The sequence below is a fragment of the Pseudophryne corroboree genome, chromosome 4 (genome assembly GCF_028390025.1).
Source record: "Pseudophryne corroboree isolate aPseCor3 chromosome 4, aPseCor3.hap2, whole genome shotgun sequence".
Taxonomy (NCBI): Eukaryota; Metazoa; Chordata; class Amphibia; order Anura; family Myobatrachidae; genus Pseudophryne; species Pseudophryne corroboree.
The window spans coordinates 399,327,327-399,342,324 of record NC_086447.1 but is presented as its reverse complement, the minus strand read 5'-3'; the positions used below and the strand labels follow the sequence as shown (position 1 = coordinate 399,342,324).

The 14,998-nt window shown below is 47.7% G+C and overlaps 1 long non-coding RNA gene across 4 annotated transcripts in view; it reads left to right on the top strand.

Moving 5' to 3' along the window:
• Positions 1 to 3,516: 3,516 nt before the first annotated feature.
• The window catches only part of LOC134911457 (uncharacterized), a 43,986-nt gene continuing 32,504 nt past the window's right edge, over positions 3,517 to 14,998 (top strand). For all 4 annotated transcript variants that reach the window (XR_010176588.1, XR_010176590.1, XR_010176589.1 and 1 more), the window contains exon 1: positions 3,517 to 3,703. This is a non-coding gene — a long non-coding RNA (uncharacterized LOC134911457). The remainder of the gene's footprint in view (positions 3,704 to 14,998) is intronic.

Sequence of the window (14,998 nt, the reverse complement as noted above, 5' to 3'; positions counted from 1 at the left end):
CATAGAACGAACCCATAAATTCTTAACATACTTTAATTAGCTAGTTTTCCCACATATTTGATATAGTTAAATAATGGAGAAAGAGGACCAGATTTTATTGTTTTTATTTTTATATTTTTCTTTTGACGAAGTAAGACTTACAACAGTTAAAAGGATTACCAATTGGTCTCCCTTATTGCAAGATCCAAGTTAATGTAGAGCTAATGAGACTGTCAAGTGAAATCTTTTAAATCCATTGTCTGTCCATCTATTATTGCAGAGTGGTGGAGAAGATTGTATTTCAGTTTTCACTGCTTTCTCTGAGCCTGCATATTCCCTAAAACAGAAGTTTTGAACCTTTTTTCACACGGAAATCTCTTGGCAATTCATTTGTAATATCTGCAGCTCAGCAAAAATGTTTCCAATAAAAACAAAATGTGCTTACCTGGCATCTTTCAATGTACTGTATATATGTGGTGTACTCAGCATAAGAAGAGGAAGAGGGTTAGTGGTGAAGAGGCGAGATGTGTAAAATGAAGTGGATAGTGGGCCTAATTCAGAGCCCTTTGCGCAGAGCGCGGCAGGCACACTGCGCATGTGCAGCCAGTGAGATGCCAAAGCATCTTACTTGTGCAATAGCCTCTGCCTGATTGACAGACAGAGGTGGTTGTGGGGGAGGGGTCGTGCCAACGGCGTTAGAACGCTGTTGGTGGGACGCAGTTCGGACAAAGCAGGCATGTCTGGACCATTGCAGGGGCGGGCTGCGGCAGCTGCGTGACATCACATGCAGCCACTGTGACCCAGAACATGGCAGGTAGCCATCTACCAGCGCAGCTAGGCTGCGCAGGCAGGGAGCTACTTGGCGGTTGCGAAAGCATCGCACGGCGGGGGGTGGCAGGGCCTGACATGCAGGGCAGACTGTGTCCCCCCGCATGTCAGAGAAAATTATCATAGATGTGCTAAGTTTAACACATCTGCAATCAGCTCTGAATCACCCCCAGAGTGAGAAGCTATGGGGAAGGGAATAAGTGGTGGTGGGGGCAAATAGTAGGGGAAAGTGGGGCACAGATATGAAAAGAGGGGAAAAGCAACAAATACAGACATGCAAAATAAACAAAGAGCTGGCCCCAAGAACTGGCCCAATACATAACCTACCTATGATGTATATGCCCACTGACCCGACCTGTCTCTAGAAATAAAAGAGATACAGAGGAAAAAGATGGGTTTTTGATGATAACAATGGCACATACAGTACAGTGTGTGCACACTTTTCTAAGGACTAAAGCTGGGTACAGTGGTGAAACTACTGCCCCCACAGCCCTCGCGGTAGCTTGGAGGCGCAGGGCTGCGGGGGGGCGCCGCCACTGATTTAGCGCAGATTGACATGCGGATGAGCGTCCACATGTCAATCTGCTGTCTCCCTCCTTCCCTAACCGCTGCTGTAAGGAGGGACAAGGAGGGCACAGCACGTGCCTCTCCTGTGTCCCTCCTGCGTCTCCGGCGTGTCTATTGAATGAAGTGCCCATTCGTGAGCTCTGATTGGCTCACGAACCGGCACTTCATTTAACAGACACGCCGGAGATGCAGGAGGGACACAGGAGAGGCGCGCGCTGTGCCCTCCGTGCCCCTCCTTCACAAAACAGCGAGGAACAGGGGTGAGCTGTACCTGGAGGAGCATATTTGGCACTTGGGGAGGGGGAGCATATTTGGCACTTGGGGGGCATATTTGGCACTGAGGGGGCATATGTGACACTGGGGGGTATATGTGTACCTGGCACTTGGGGGGGGGAATATCTGGCACTGGAGGCATATGTGGCACTGGGAGCACAGCCCTAGCAACAAGCATTACCCCCTAGCAATTAGCATGACACCCAGTGCATGAAACCCCTGGCAACATGCATGACACCCAGTGCAGTAAACCCCTGGCAACGAGCATGACACCAAGTGCATGAAACCCCTGGCAACGAGCATGACACCTTGAGCATGAAAACCCCTGGCACCGTGCATGAAACCAAGAGCATGAAACCCCTGGCAACGAGCAGGTAATTTATTAGTAATTAGAAGCCTTACTGTAGGACTTAATGTATAATGGGCATTGCGGTGTGTGGCATAATGTATCACGGACATTGCGGTGTGTGTCATAATGTGTCACAGGCATTATGGTGTGTGGAATACTATATCACGAGCATTGTGGTATGTGGTATAATGTCTCAGGGGCATTGCAGTGTGGCATAATGTATAACGGACAATGCGGTGTGTGGCATAGGGTATAACGGGCATTGTGGTATGTGTCACAGGCATTACGGTGTGTGGTATACTATATCACGGGCATTGTGGTATGTGGTATAATGTCTCAGGGTCATTGCGGTGTGTGTCATAATGTGTCACAGGCATTGTATGTGCTATAATGTATCAGGGGCATTGCAGTGTGTAGCATAATGTATAACGGGCATTGCGATTCCTGTCATAATGTGTCACAGGCATTACGGTGTGTGGCATAATGTGTCGGGGGCATTATGGTGTGTGCATATTGTGTCATGTGCATTATTGTGTGTGGCATAATGTCTAAGGGCCATTGCAGTATGTGGCATAATGTATACTGGGCATTACTATAAGGAGGAAAAATGACAAATAATGTAAGGGGCATGAATCAGGATTATTTTTCTTTCCTGTGGTGGCCAACGTCTGGGCGTGCAGGTTGCAAAACTGGGGTATAAGGTAGTCTTTTCCTGCAATGCCACGCCCCTTTATGTGAAGCCACGCCCATTTCAGCGAAGCCACGCCCCTTTGTGTGCCACACGCGCAGGTTTATCCCTTTACTAGTGCCAATTATGGGGGATGGAGGGGGGCGCCAGAGAATTTTTTGGCTTGGGGGAGAAAAATTTCTAGTTACGCCACTGGCTGGGTATACACCTGAAGATGTATCTGTCCAATCTGTCTGGTGGGAATAAAAATCTGGTCATGTATGGGAGCAAATGACAATCGACCATTTGTTCCAAACACTGGAACACAGACAGTGGACATTCAGACAAATTGGTTAAATTCATTTGATTCAACAAATGTATCCAAACAATCATTTTTGTAATTTTCTAGCATTTGGGAGCAAGTGGTTGATTGTCATTTGTTCTCATACATTGCCAAATGTTTGTTCACACTAGACAGGTTAAACGGATAAATCTTTAGTGTGTACCCAGCTTTAAGGCCTAATTCATGTTTGTACACACTTGCCTGTGCAGTTGCGATCTTTTAGGCTACGGAATTGCTAAGCCTCACAAGTAAAGCTGCTGCCCAGAAAAGAAGATAGACACCCACCAGAGCCATCGCAAGTTCCTCAGCGACTGCATACACACTGTATGCACAATAATGAGATACATCTGTAATACCCCGCTATATGAGGTATTACGTGTGGCACGCTACAGAGTATGTACTTTTGATTATACAGGCAGATAATTCCCAGCAGCATTGGCAGCAGCTCTGGAGGTCAGGGGCAGGTCACATGACCAGTGACAGTTGGCAGGAGGACAGTTGGTCAGGACACAGTCTGAGGTAGTTGTGAGAAAGGAGGGCATCACTGGCAGTGGAAAAATCCTGTCAGAAAATGGAGGTGCCACTGAGAGCAGCTGACAGGCAGTGGCTGTGTGTGAGAGCCACTCAGTAAAAGTCTATAAAGTGCTACTTTTATTTTGCGACTGCTGCAGCGCTGGAAGCAGAGTGGGTGTCTACAGTGAGTACAGTAGAAAGCCTGCTCCCTGTGTCACCTAGCAATCCCTATTTCTCTGACGTCCTAGTGGATGCTGGGGACTCCGTCAGGACCATGGGGATTAGCGGCTCCGCAGGAGACAGGGCACAAAAATAAAGCTTTAGGATCAGGTGGTGTGCACTGACTCCTCCCCCTATGACCCTCCTCCAAGCCTCAGTTAGGTTTTTGTGCCCGTCCGAGCAGGGTGCAATCTAGGTGGCTCTCCTAAAGAGCTGCTTAGAAAAAGTTTTTAGGTTTTTTATTTTACAGTGAGTCCTGCTGGCAACAGGCTCACTGCATCGAGGGACTTAGGGGAGAAGAAGTGAACTCACCTGCGTGCAGGATGGATTGGCTTCTTAGGCTACTGGACACCATTAGCTCCAGAGGGATCGAACACAGGCCCAGCCATGGAGTCCGGTCCCGGAGCCGCGCCGCCGACCCCCTTGCATATGCCGAAAAGTGAAGAGGTCCAGAAACCGGCGGCAGAAGACTTTTCAGTCTTCATGAGGTAGCGCACAGCACTGCAGCTGTGCGCCATTGTTGTCACACACTTCACACCAACGGTCACGGAGGGTACAGGGCGCTGCAGGGGGCGCCCTGGGCAGCAATGAGAATACCTTGTTCTGGCTAAAAAATACATCACATATAGCCCCTGGGGCTATATGGATGTATTTAACCCCTGCCAGGTCTCACAAACTCCGGAGAAGAGCCCGCCGAAATAGGGGGCGGGGCCTATCTCCTCAGCACACAGCGCCATTTTCCTGCTCAGCTCCGCTGCGAGGAAGGCTCCCAGGACTCTCCCCTGCACTGCACTACAGAAACAGGGTAAAACAGAGAGGGGGGGGGCACTTTTTTGGCGTTTTTTGATATATATTAAGCTGCTATAAGGGAGACAACACTTCTATAGGGTTGTTCCTATATATTTATAGCGCTTGGGTGTGTGCTGGCAAACTCTCCCTCTGTCTCCCCAAAGGGCTAGTGGGGTCCTGTCTTCGATAAGAGCATTCCCTGTGTGTCTGCTGTGTGTCGGTACGTGTGTGTCGACATGTATGAGGACGATGTTGGTGTGGAGGCGGAGCAATTGCCGGTAATGGTGATGTCACCCCCTAGGGAGTCGACACCGGAATGGATGGCTTTGTTTATGGAATTACGTGATAATGTCAGCACATTACAAAAATCAGTTGACGACATGAGACGGCCGGCAAACCAGTTAGTACCTGTACAGGCGTCTCAGACACCGTCAGGGGCTGTAAAACGCCCTTTACCTCAGTCGGTCGACACAGACCCAGACACGGACACCGAATCTAGTGTCGACGGTGAAGAAACAAACGTATTTTCCAGTAGGGCCACACGTTATATGATCACGGCAATGAAGGAGGCTTTGCATATCTCTGATACTGCATGTACCACAAAAAGGGGTATTATGTGGGGTCTGAAAAAACTACCTGTAGTTTTTCCTGAATCAGACGAATTGAATGAAGTGTGTGATGGAGCGTGGGTTAACCCCGATAGAAAACTGCTAATTTCAAAGAAGTTATTGGCATTATATCCTTTCCCGCCAGAGGTTAGGGCGCGCTGGGAAACACCCCCTAGGGTGGATAAGGCGCTCACACGCTTATCTAAACAAGTGGCGTTACCGTCTCCTGAAACGGCCGCCCTCAAGGATCCAGCGGATAGGAGGCTGGAAACTACCCTGAAAAGTATATACACTCATACTGGTGTTATACTGCGACCAGCCATCGCCTCTGCATGGATGTGCAGTGCTGGGGTGGTTTGGTCGGATTCCCTGACTGAAAATATTGATACCCTAGATAGGGACAGTATTTTATTGACTTTAGAGCAATTAAAGGATGCTTTTCTTTATATGCGAGATGCTCAGAGGGATATTTGCACTCTGGCATCGAGAGTAAGTGCGATGTCCATATCTGCCAGAAGAAGTTTATGGACGCGACAATGGTCAGGTGATGCGGATTCCAAACGGCATATGGAAGTATTGCCGTATAAGGGGGAGGAATTATTTGGGGTCGGTCTATCAGATTTGGTGGCCACGGCAACAGCCGGGAAATCCACCTTTTTACCTCAGGTCCCCTCCCAACAGAAAAAGACACCGTCTTTTCAGCCGCAGTCCTTTCGTTCCTATAGGAACAAGCGGGCGAAAGGACAGTCATATTTGCCCCGAGGCAAAGGAAAGGGTAAGAGAGTGCACCAAGCAGCTTCTTCCCAGGAGCAGAAGCCCCCCCCGGCTTCTGCAAAGCCCTCAGCATGACGTTGGGGCTTTACAAGCGGACTCAGGGGCGGTGGGGGGTCGACTCAAGAATTTCAGTGCACAGTGGGCTCACTCACAGGTGGACCCCTGGATCCTGCAGATAGTATCTCAGGGTTACAGGTTAGAATTCGAGAAGTCTCCCCCTCGCCGGTTCCTAAAGTCTGCTCTGCCAACGTCTCCCTCAGACAGGGCGACGGTATTGGAAGCCATTCACAAGCTGTATTCTCAGCAGGTGATAGTCAAGGTACCCCTCCTACAACAGGGAAAGGGGTATTATTCCACACTATTTGTGGTACCGAAGCCGGACGGCTCGGTAAGACCTATTCTAAATCTGAAATCTTTGAACCTGTACATACAAAAATTCAAGTTCAAGATGGAGTCACTCAGAGCAGTGATAGCGAATCTGGAAGAAGGGGACTTTATGGTGTCCCTGGACATCAAGGATGCTTACCTGCATGTCCCAATTTGCCCTTCACATCAAGGGTACCTCAGGTTCGTGGTGCAAAACTGTCATTATCAGTTTCAGACGCTGCCGTTTGGATTGTCCACGGCACCTCGGGTCTTTACCAAGGTAATGGCCGAAATGATGTTTCTTCTGCGAAGAAAAGGCGTATTAATTATCCCTTACTTGGGCGATCTCCTGATAAGGGCAAGGTCCAGGGAACAGCTGGGGGACGTAGTAGCACTAACCCAAGTAGTGCTGCAACAGCACGGGTGGATTCTGAATTTTCCAAAATCTCAATTGACCCCGACGACACGTCTGCTGTTCCTGGGAATGATTCTGGACACGGTTCAGAAAAAGGTGTTTCTTCCGGAGGAGAAAGCCAGGGAGTTATCCGAACTTGTCAGGAACCTCCTAAAACCAGGGAAAGTGTCTGTGCATCAATGCACAAGAGTCCTGGGAAAGATGGTGGCTTCTTACGAAGCGATTCCATTCGGCAGATTCCACGCAAGAACTTTTCAGTGGGATCTGCTGGACAAATGGTCCGGATCACATCTGCAGATGCATCAGCGGATAACCTTATCGCCACGGACAAGAGTGTCTCTTCTGTGGTGGTTGCAAAGTGCTCATCTGTTAGAGGGCCGCAGATTCGGCATACAGGACTGGGTCCTGGTGACCACGGATGCCAGTCTGAGAGGCTGGGGAGCGGTCACACAGGGAAGAAACTTCCAGGGAGTATGGTCAAGCCTGGAGATGTCTCTTCACATAAATATACTGGAGCTAAGAGCGATTTACAATGCTCTAAGCCTGGCAAAACCCCTGCTTCAGGGTCAGCCGGTGTTGATCCAGTCGGACAACATCACGGCAGTCGCCCACGTAAACAGACAGGGCGGCACAAGAAGCAGGAGAGCGATGGCAGAAGCTGCAAGGATTCTTCGCTGGGCGGAAGATCATGTGATAGCACTGTCAGCAGTGTTCATTCCGGGAGTGGACAACTGGGAAGCAGACTTCCTCAGCAGACACGATCTACACCCGGGAGAGTGGGGACTTCATCCAGAAGTTTTCCACATGATTGTGAACCGTTGGGAAAAACCAAAGGTGGACATGATGGCGTCTCGCCTCAACAAAAAACTGGACAGGTATTGCGCCAGGTCAAGAGACCCTCGGGCAATAGCTGTGGACGCTCTGGTAACACCGTGGGTGTTCCAGTCAGTGTATGTGTTTCCTCCTCTGCCTCTCATACCAAAAGTACTGAGAATTATACGGCAAAGGGGAGTAAGAACGATACTCGTGGCTCCGGATTGGCCAAGAAGAACTTGGTACCCGGAACTTCAGGAGATGCTCACGGAAGATCCGTGGCCTCTACCTCTAAGACGGGACCTGCTTCAGCAGGGACCGTGTCTATTCCAAGACTTACCGCGGCTGCGTTTGACGGCATGGCGGTTGAACGCCGAATTCTAAGGGAAAAAGGCATTCCGGAAGAGGTCATTCCTACACTGGTAAAAGCCAGGAAGGAGGTGACTGCACAACATTATCACCGCATTTGGAGAAAATATGTTGCGTGGTGTGAGGCCAGGAAGGCCCCCACGGAGGAATTTCAATTGGGTCGATTCCTACATTTCCTGCAAACAGGATTGTCTATGGGCCTCAAATTGGGGTCCATTAAGGTTCAAATTTCGGCCCTGTCAATTTTCTTCCAGAAAGAATTGGCTTCAGTTCCTGAAGTCCAGACTTTTGTAAAAGGAGTACTACATATACAGCCCCCGGTTGTGCCCCCAGTGGCTCCGTGGGACCTTAATGTAGTTTTTGATTTTCTCAAATCCCATTGGTTTGAGCCTCTCAAATCGGTGGATTTGAAATATCTTACATGGAAAGTAACCATGCTACTGGCCCTGGCTTCAGCCAGGAGAGTGTCAGAATTGGCGGCTTTATCGTATAAAAGCCCATATCTGATTTTCCATTCGGACAGGGCAGAACTGCGGACGCGTCCTCATTTTCTGCCTAAGGTGGTTTCAGCGTTTCACCTGAACCAGCCTATTGTGGTGCCTGCGGCTACTAGCGATTTGGAGGATTCCAAGTTGCTGGACGTTGTCAGGGCATTGAAAATATATATTTCAAGGACGGCTGGAGTCAGAAAATCTGACTCGCTGTTTATACTGTATGCACCCAACAAGCTGGGTGCTCCTGCTTCTAAGCAGACGATTGCTTGTTGGATTTGTAGCACAATTCAACTTGCACATTCTGTGGCAGGCCTGCCACAGCCTAAATCTATCAAGGCCCATTCCACAAGGAAGGTGGGCTCATCCTGGGCGGCTGCCCGAGGGGTCTCGGCATTACAACTCTGCCGAGCAGCTACGTGGTCGGGGGAGAACACGTTTGTAAAATTCTACAAATTTGATACCCTGGCTAAAGAGGACCTGGAGTTCTCTCATTCGGTGCTGCAGAGTCATCCGCACTCTCCCGCCCGTTTGGGAGCTTTGGTATAATCCCCATAGTCCTGACGGAGTCCCCAGCATCCACTAGGACGTCAGAGAAAATAAGATTTTACTTACCGATAAATCTATTTCTCGTAGTCCGTAGTGGATGCTGGGCGCCCATCCCAAGTGCGGATTGTCTGCAATACTTGTACATAGTTATTGTTACAAAAAAATCGGGTTGTTATTGTTGTGAGCCGTCTGTTCAGAGGCTCCTACGTTTGTCATACTGTTAACTGGGTTCAGATCACAAGTTGTACGGTGTGATTGGTGTGGCTGGTTTGAGTCTTACCCGGGATTCAAAATCCTTCCTTATTGTGTACGCTCGTCCGGGCACAGTATCCTAACTGAGGCTTGGAGGAGGGTCATAGGGGGAGGAGCCAGTGCACACCACCTGATCCTAAAGCTTTATTTTTGTGCCCTGTCTCCTGCGGAGCCGCTAATCCCCATGGTCCTGACGGAGTCCCCAGCATCCACTACGGACTACGAGAAATAGATTTATCGGTAAGTAAAATCTTATTTTCTCCAGCAGAGTATTACGCTGTTTTATGTAAGTGCAAACTGAAGAGTAACAGCAAAGCAGGGATTAGCAGGATATCTAGCTGAGGGTGAGAACTGTCATAATACATTGCACCCTGAGTATGCCTTCTAAATAGAGACTAGTGACTTCTTACCAGGGCCGGTTCTGGCGCACAGTGCGAAAGTTTCCACTGGTGCCCCCCCCGCGGCAAAACAGTTAGTGCGCGCAAGAGGCGTGTGGCAAAAATAGGGGTGTGGCTTCATATGGAAGGGCGTGGCCACAGTTATGCCCCCAGTAGCTGTACCCCCAGATTTGCCCCACGTAGTTGTGCCCCCCAGTAGATTTTCCCCCTGTAGCTGTGCCTCAGTAGTTGTGCCCCCTATAGCTGTGCCCCCAGTAGATTTGCCCCAGTAGTTGTGCCCCATCGCTGTGCCCCCTGTTGCTTTGCCCCCAGTAGTTGTGCCCCCTGTAGCTATGCCCCCAGTAGATTTGCCCCAGTAGTTGTGCCCCCTGTTGCTTTGCCCCCAGTAGTTGTGCCCTCTGTTGCTGTGCCCTCTGTTGCTGTGCCCCCTGTTGCTGTGCCCCCAGTAGTTGTGCCCCCTGTCGCTGTGCCCCCAGTAGTTGTGCCCCCTGTAGCTATGCCCCCAGTAAATTTGCCCCAGTAGCTGTGCCCTCTGTTGCTGTGCCCCCTGTTGCTGTGCCCCCAGTAGTTGTGCCCCCAGTAGTTGTGCACCCTGTCGCTGTGCCCCCAGTAGTTGTGCCCCCTATAGCTATGCCCCCAGTAGATTTGCCCCAGTAGTTGTGCCCCGTCGCTGTGCCCCCTGTCGTTGTGCCCCTTAGTAGCCACTTACAAACATACACAAAAATAAAAAAACAATACTTACCACTGCCCCGCTCCTGCTTCCCGACCGCTGCTGCTGCTGCTCCGTCTGGCCTCTTGCGGCTCCTCTCTATGGGAGAGATGTCATGACATCTCTCCCATAGCGGCGCCGCACAGACACTAGAGGTCAATAATGACCTCTAGTGTCTGTCACTGGAGCCGGCTGCAGCGGACGCCCACACAGCCCACGGCGTCTGCTGCAGCCGGGGAGTGGGGTGCGGGTAGGCGGTGGTGTCTGCGGGGTGACTGCTGCTGCGCCCCCAGACCGCAGCGCCCCGAGCGCAGGCACTGCTTGCCCGCACCAAGAACCGCTCCTGCTTCTTACCTACTGTACAGTGAGAACTAATGATAGCAAGGAGAGACTGCTTATACTGTACATTAAGCCAGATAAGGAAATACAAGGACTTTGCCAGGGATAATTACAAGGGAAACCTACTAGCACATCGGTAGTTTCCTATTACACATACTACCGCAATGGAGAGTTGGAGGAATTGTCCTAAAATGAAAGAAACATCATGATAGCTTTTTACCTCTGATATTAAACCAGGCATTTATCTAAATGGAGCTATGTAATACATTTATCTGCTAACCTATCCAGAAACGTAAATATATATATATCACAAGGATTCTTTGCTTGTAACAAGAGCTAAAGTGCAGCTGTATTCCTCAGGAAAATGAAACAAAAGTATAGTTGCGATATAGTTTGGAGCTCCTATTCCCAGATATCTGTTGCAATATTTTGTTGTGATATTTAAAGCGCTATTCAAAATATATTTAGGTAAGGGTAAAAGAGGAAATGCCAAATGTCCAGAGTTCCTGTTAAATAAAGACATTTTAATTTATATTGTTTTAATTAACGTGTTTGGGGAGAACCTCTTGCCTCTCTGCCGGAAAGAAGACTAGATGGTCACACATCGACTGCAAGAGTAGCCCTATGGCTATGCAGACTGGCCGCAGCAGTAATGATGCTAAGCCATGGGGTCTTTTTACTAAGCCATGGATGGAAATAAAGTGGATGGCGATAAAGTACCAGCCACTCAGCTCATAACTGTCATTTTTCAAATGTGACATGGCAGGAGCTGATTGGCTGGTACTTTATCTCCATCCACTTTATCTCCATCCTAGGCTTAGTAAATAGACCCCCATGTTTCTCTATGTACAATTTTGCAGCTCATGTTAGTACACACCCCAAAAACGACCATGACATGCCTACATTTTTGCTGCCACTTCCTGTTGTCTCCCCCAAATGGTCACTTCCTGTCAGTCACTATGCAATGAAATTCTCATTGTGAGACTGTGGGGTGCATATGTACTAAGCAGTGATAACAGTGGAGAAGTGAGGCAGAGGAGAAATTTACCATGGCAACCAATCAGCTGCTCTGGTCAATTGTATAGTATGCAAATTAGAAATGTTATGTCAATACTGATTGGTTGCCATAGGCAACTTCTCCACTGGCTCACTTCTCCACTTTTATCACTGCTTAGTACATGTCCCCCTGTGTATGGTAAAGAGTGTGAAAACTTACATACTTTGGCTAATGTAGCACCTTAAAAAGTATGATGATGATGATGATGATGATGATGATGATGATAATAATAATTATGATAATAAATATACAAAAAAAACAATTTCATTACAAAAGTCTGGTCCACCATGTTTCAACTCAATAGATACTGCATGTGGTATACTTATATAGGCATATTTTATTATATATTATGGGTTAACTCTGCAACCCAGTAATGTTATGAAGAGATGTGCTGTCCTTTTTGAAAACGCACTATAACTATTTTATGTATTCTTTCTATAAGAGCCTTTGTACAATATCTTTTTCTGCACCTTATCAACTACATCAGAATAATATATTATATTTGTATATAATTATTGTGCTAAACCTTGACAGGGTCTGACTGACTTCTCAGTCAGACCCTGCCCAAGGTAAATAGTATGCTAGACCTGCAAACCAAAGAAGGTCAGAGAATGAATGCATGTGATATGCCAAAAACCTGGCACCAGTCAGCAAGCATATTTAGCACTAACTAAAGAGGAAGAGAGACGCTTTAAGCAGGACAGATAAAAGAGTGTCTGATATCTGCAATTGTTGTTAGCCGAGCCACATTTTACTGTGCAGTGGTTTATATATTGTAGGTTTTATCGGAACTCTCTAATCCCTGCAATTTTTGAATATATATATATATATATATATATATAATATATACACTGCTCAAAAAAATAAAGGGAACACTAAAATTACACATCCTAGATCTGAATGAATGAATGAAATATTCTTATTAAATACTTTGTTCTTTACATAGTTGAATGTGCTGACAACAAAATCACACAAAAATTATCAATGGAAATCAAATTTATTAACCCATGGAGGTCTGGATTTGGAGTCACCCTCAAAATTAAAGTGGAAAAACACACTACAGGCTGATCCAACTGGGATGTAATGTCCTTAAAACAAGTCAAAATGAGGCTCAGTAGTGTATGGCCTCCTCGTGCCTGTATGACCTCCCTACAACGTCTGGGCATTCTCCTGATGAGGTGGCGGATGGTCTCCTGAGGGATCTCCTCCCAGACCTGGACTAAAGCATCCGCCAACTCCTTGACAGTCTGTGGTGCAACTGTGGTTGGTGGATGAAGCGAGACATCATGTCCCAGATGTGCTCAATTGGATTCAGGTCTGGGGAACGGGCGGGCCAGTCCATAGCATCAATTCCTTCATCTTGCAGGAACTGCTGACACACTCCAGCCACATGAGGTCTAGCATTGTCTTGCATTAGGAGGAACCCAGGGCCAACCGCACCAGCATATGGTCTCACAAGGCGTCTGAGGATCTCATCTCAGTACCTAATGGCAGTCAGGCTACCTCTGGCGAGCACATGGAGGGCTGTGCGGCCCCCCAAAGAAATGCCACCCCACACCATTACTGACCCACTGCCAAACCAGTCATGCTGGAGGATGTTGCAGGCAGCAGAACGTTCTCCTTGGCGTCTCCAGACTCTGTCACATCTGTCACATGTGCTCAGTGAGAACCTGCTTTCATCTGTAAAGAGCACAGGGTGCCAGTGGCGAATTTGCCAATCTTGGTGTTCTCTGGCAAATGCCAAACGTCCTGCACGGTGTTGGGCTGTAAGTAGAACCCCCACCTGTGGACGTCGGGCCCTCATACCCCCCTCATGGAGTCTGTTTCTGATCGTTTGAGAAGACACATGCACATTTGTTGCTTGCTGGAGGTCATTTTGCAGGGCTCTGGCAGTGCTCCTCCTGTTCCTCCTTGCACAAAGGCAGAGATAGCGGTCCTGCTGCTGGGTTGTTGCCCTCCTACGGCCTCCTCCACATCTCCTGATGTACTGGCCTGTCTCCTGGTAGCGCCTCCATGCTCTGGACACTACGCTGACAGACACAGCAAACCTTCTTGCCACAGCTCGCATTGGTGTGCCATCCTGGATGAGCTGCACTACCTGAGCCACTTGTGTGGGTTGTAGGGAGGTCATACAGGCACTTGGAGGCCACCCACACTACTGAGCCTCATTTTGACTTGTTTTAAGGACATTACATCAAAGTTGGATCAGCCTGTAGTGTGTTTTTCCACTTTAATTTTGAGGGTGACTCCAAATTCAGTCCTCCATGGGTTAATAAATTTGATTTCCATTGATAATTTTTGTGTGATTTTGTTGTCAGCACATTCAACTATGTAAAGAACAAAGTATTTAATACGAATATTTCATTCATTTAGATCTAGGATGTGTTATTTTAGTGTTCCCTTTATTTTTTTGAGCAGTATATATATATATATATATATACATATATATAGAGTCCAGAGTGACCCGGCACTCACCCGTCCACGATATAGAAGAAATATGCTCGCGGTGCCTTCCCTCCAGGTTGCAACCCAGGGATATAATAGAACAGAATGGGCGGCACTCCGAGACTTAATTCAAGTGAAAATAAAGTGCTAAGACTTTTATTTGTCAAATACGCATGATCTACGTTTCGGGGTCGCAGCCCCGTCGTCAGGATAAATGTATATGACATATAGTGCTGTATAAATACCTTAATTTCAGAATGACTCCTCCCGCCGGCGTTCCCCACGCTGCTCGGATCCCGGCCGCTGCACTCCGTCTCACCGGAAGTGACGTCGCGCCGGTCCGTCCAGCTGGCGTGATGACGCTGTAAACCAGGTTGCCATAGTTACATATAAACAGTGCATATAGTATCAACAATTCCGTATTATTATTCATTTTACAAAAACATACATAACGTACTCTGTGTGACTGTAAACAATGTGAGGTGACAATCAAATCAATTAAATGCAGTGAAATTTTTTTTAAAAAAACGTGTTAAAAAACCACAGAGTATGTGTATGATTAAAAGTGTACTTGTTTTATGGCTAAACCAAGTCTAGAAACATTATCCACCACTACCACTGTTGGTCTGCTTGATCTATATACTCGCGATCCAATAAAGGACCTGTTACTTAACAATACACAGGGATTACTTGGATGTATAATGATCAGTTACATTTAAACCCTTCAATTACCTATGCCTAGGGATAATGATGTTTATATAAAGCATCTCAGGTTCAACGAATCATTTAGGCCATTAGGATGGATCATATTGAGTCTATATATCCATCTAGACTCAAGCTGCAACAGCCTTTTAGATCTATCACCCCCCCGCAATGACTGTGGTAT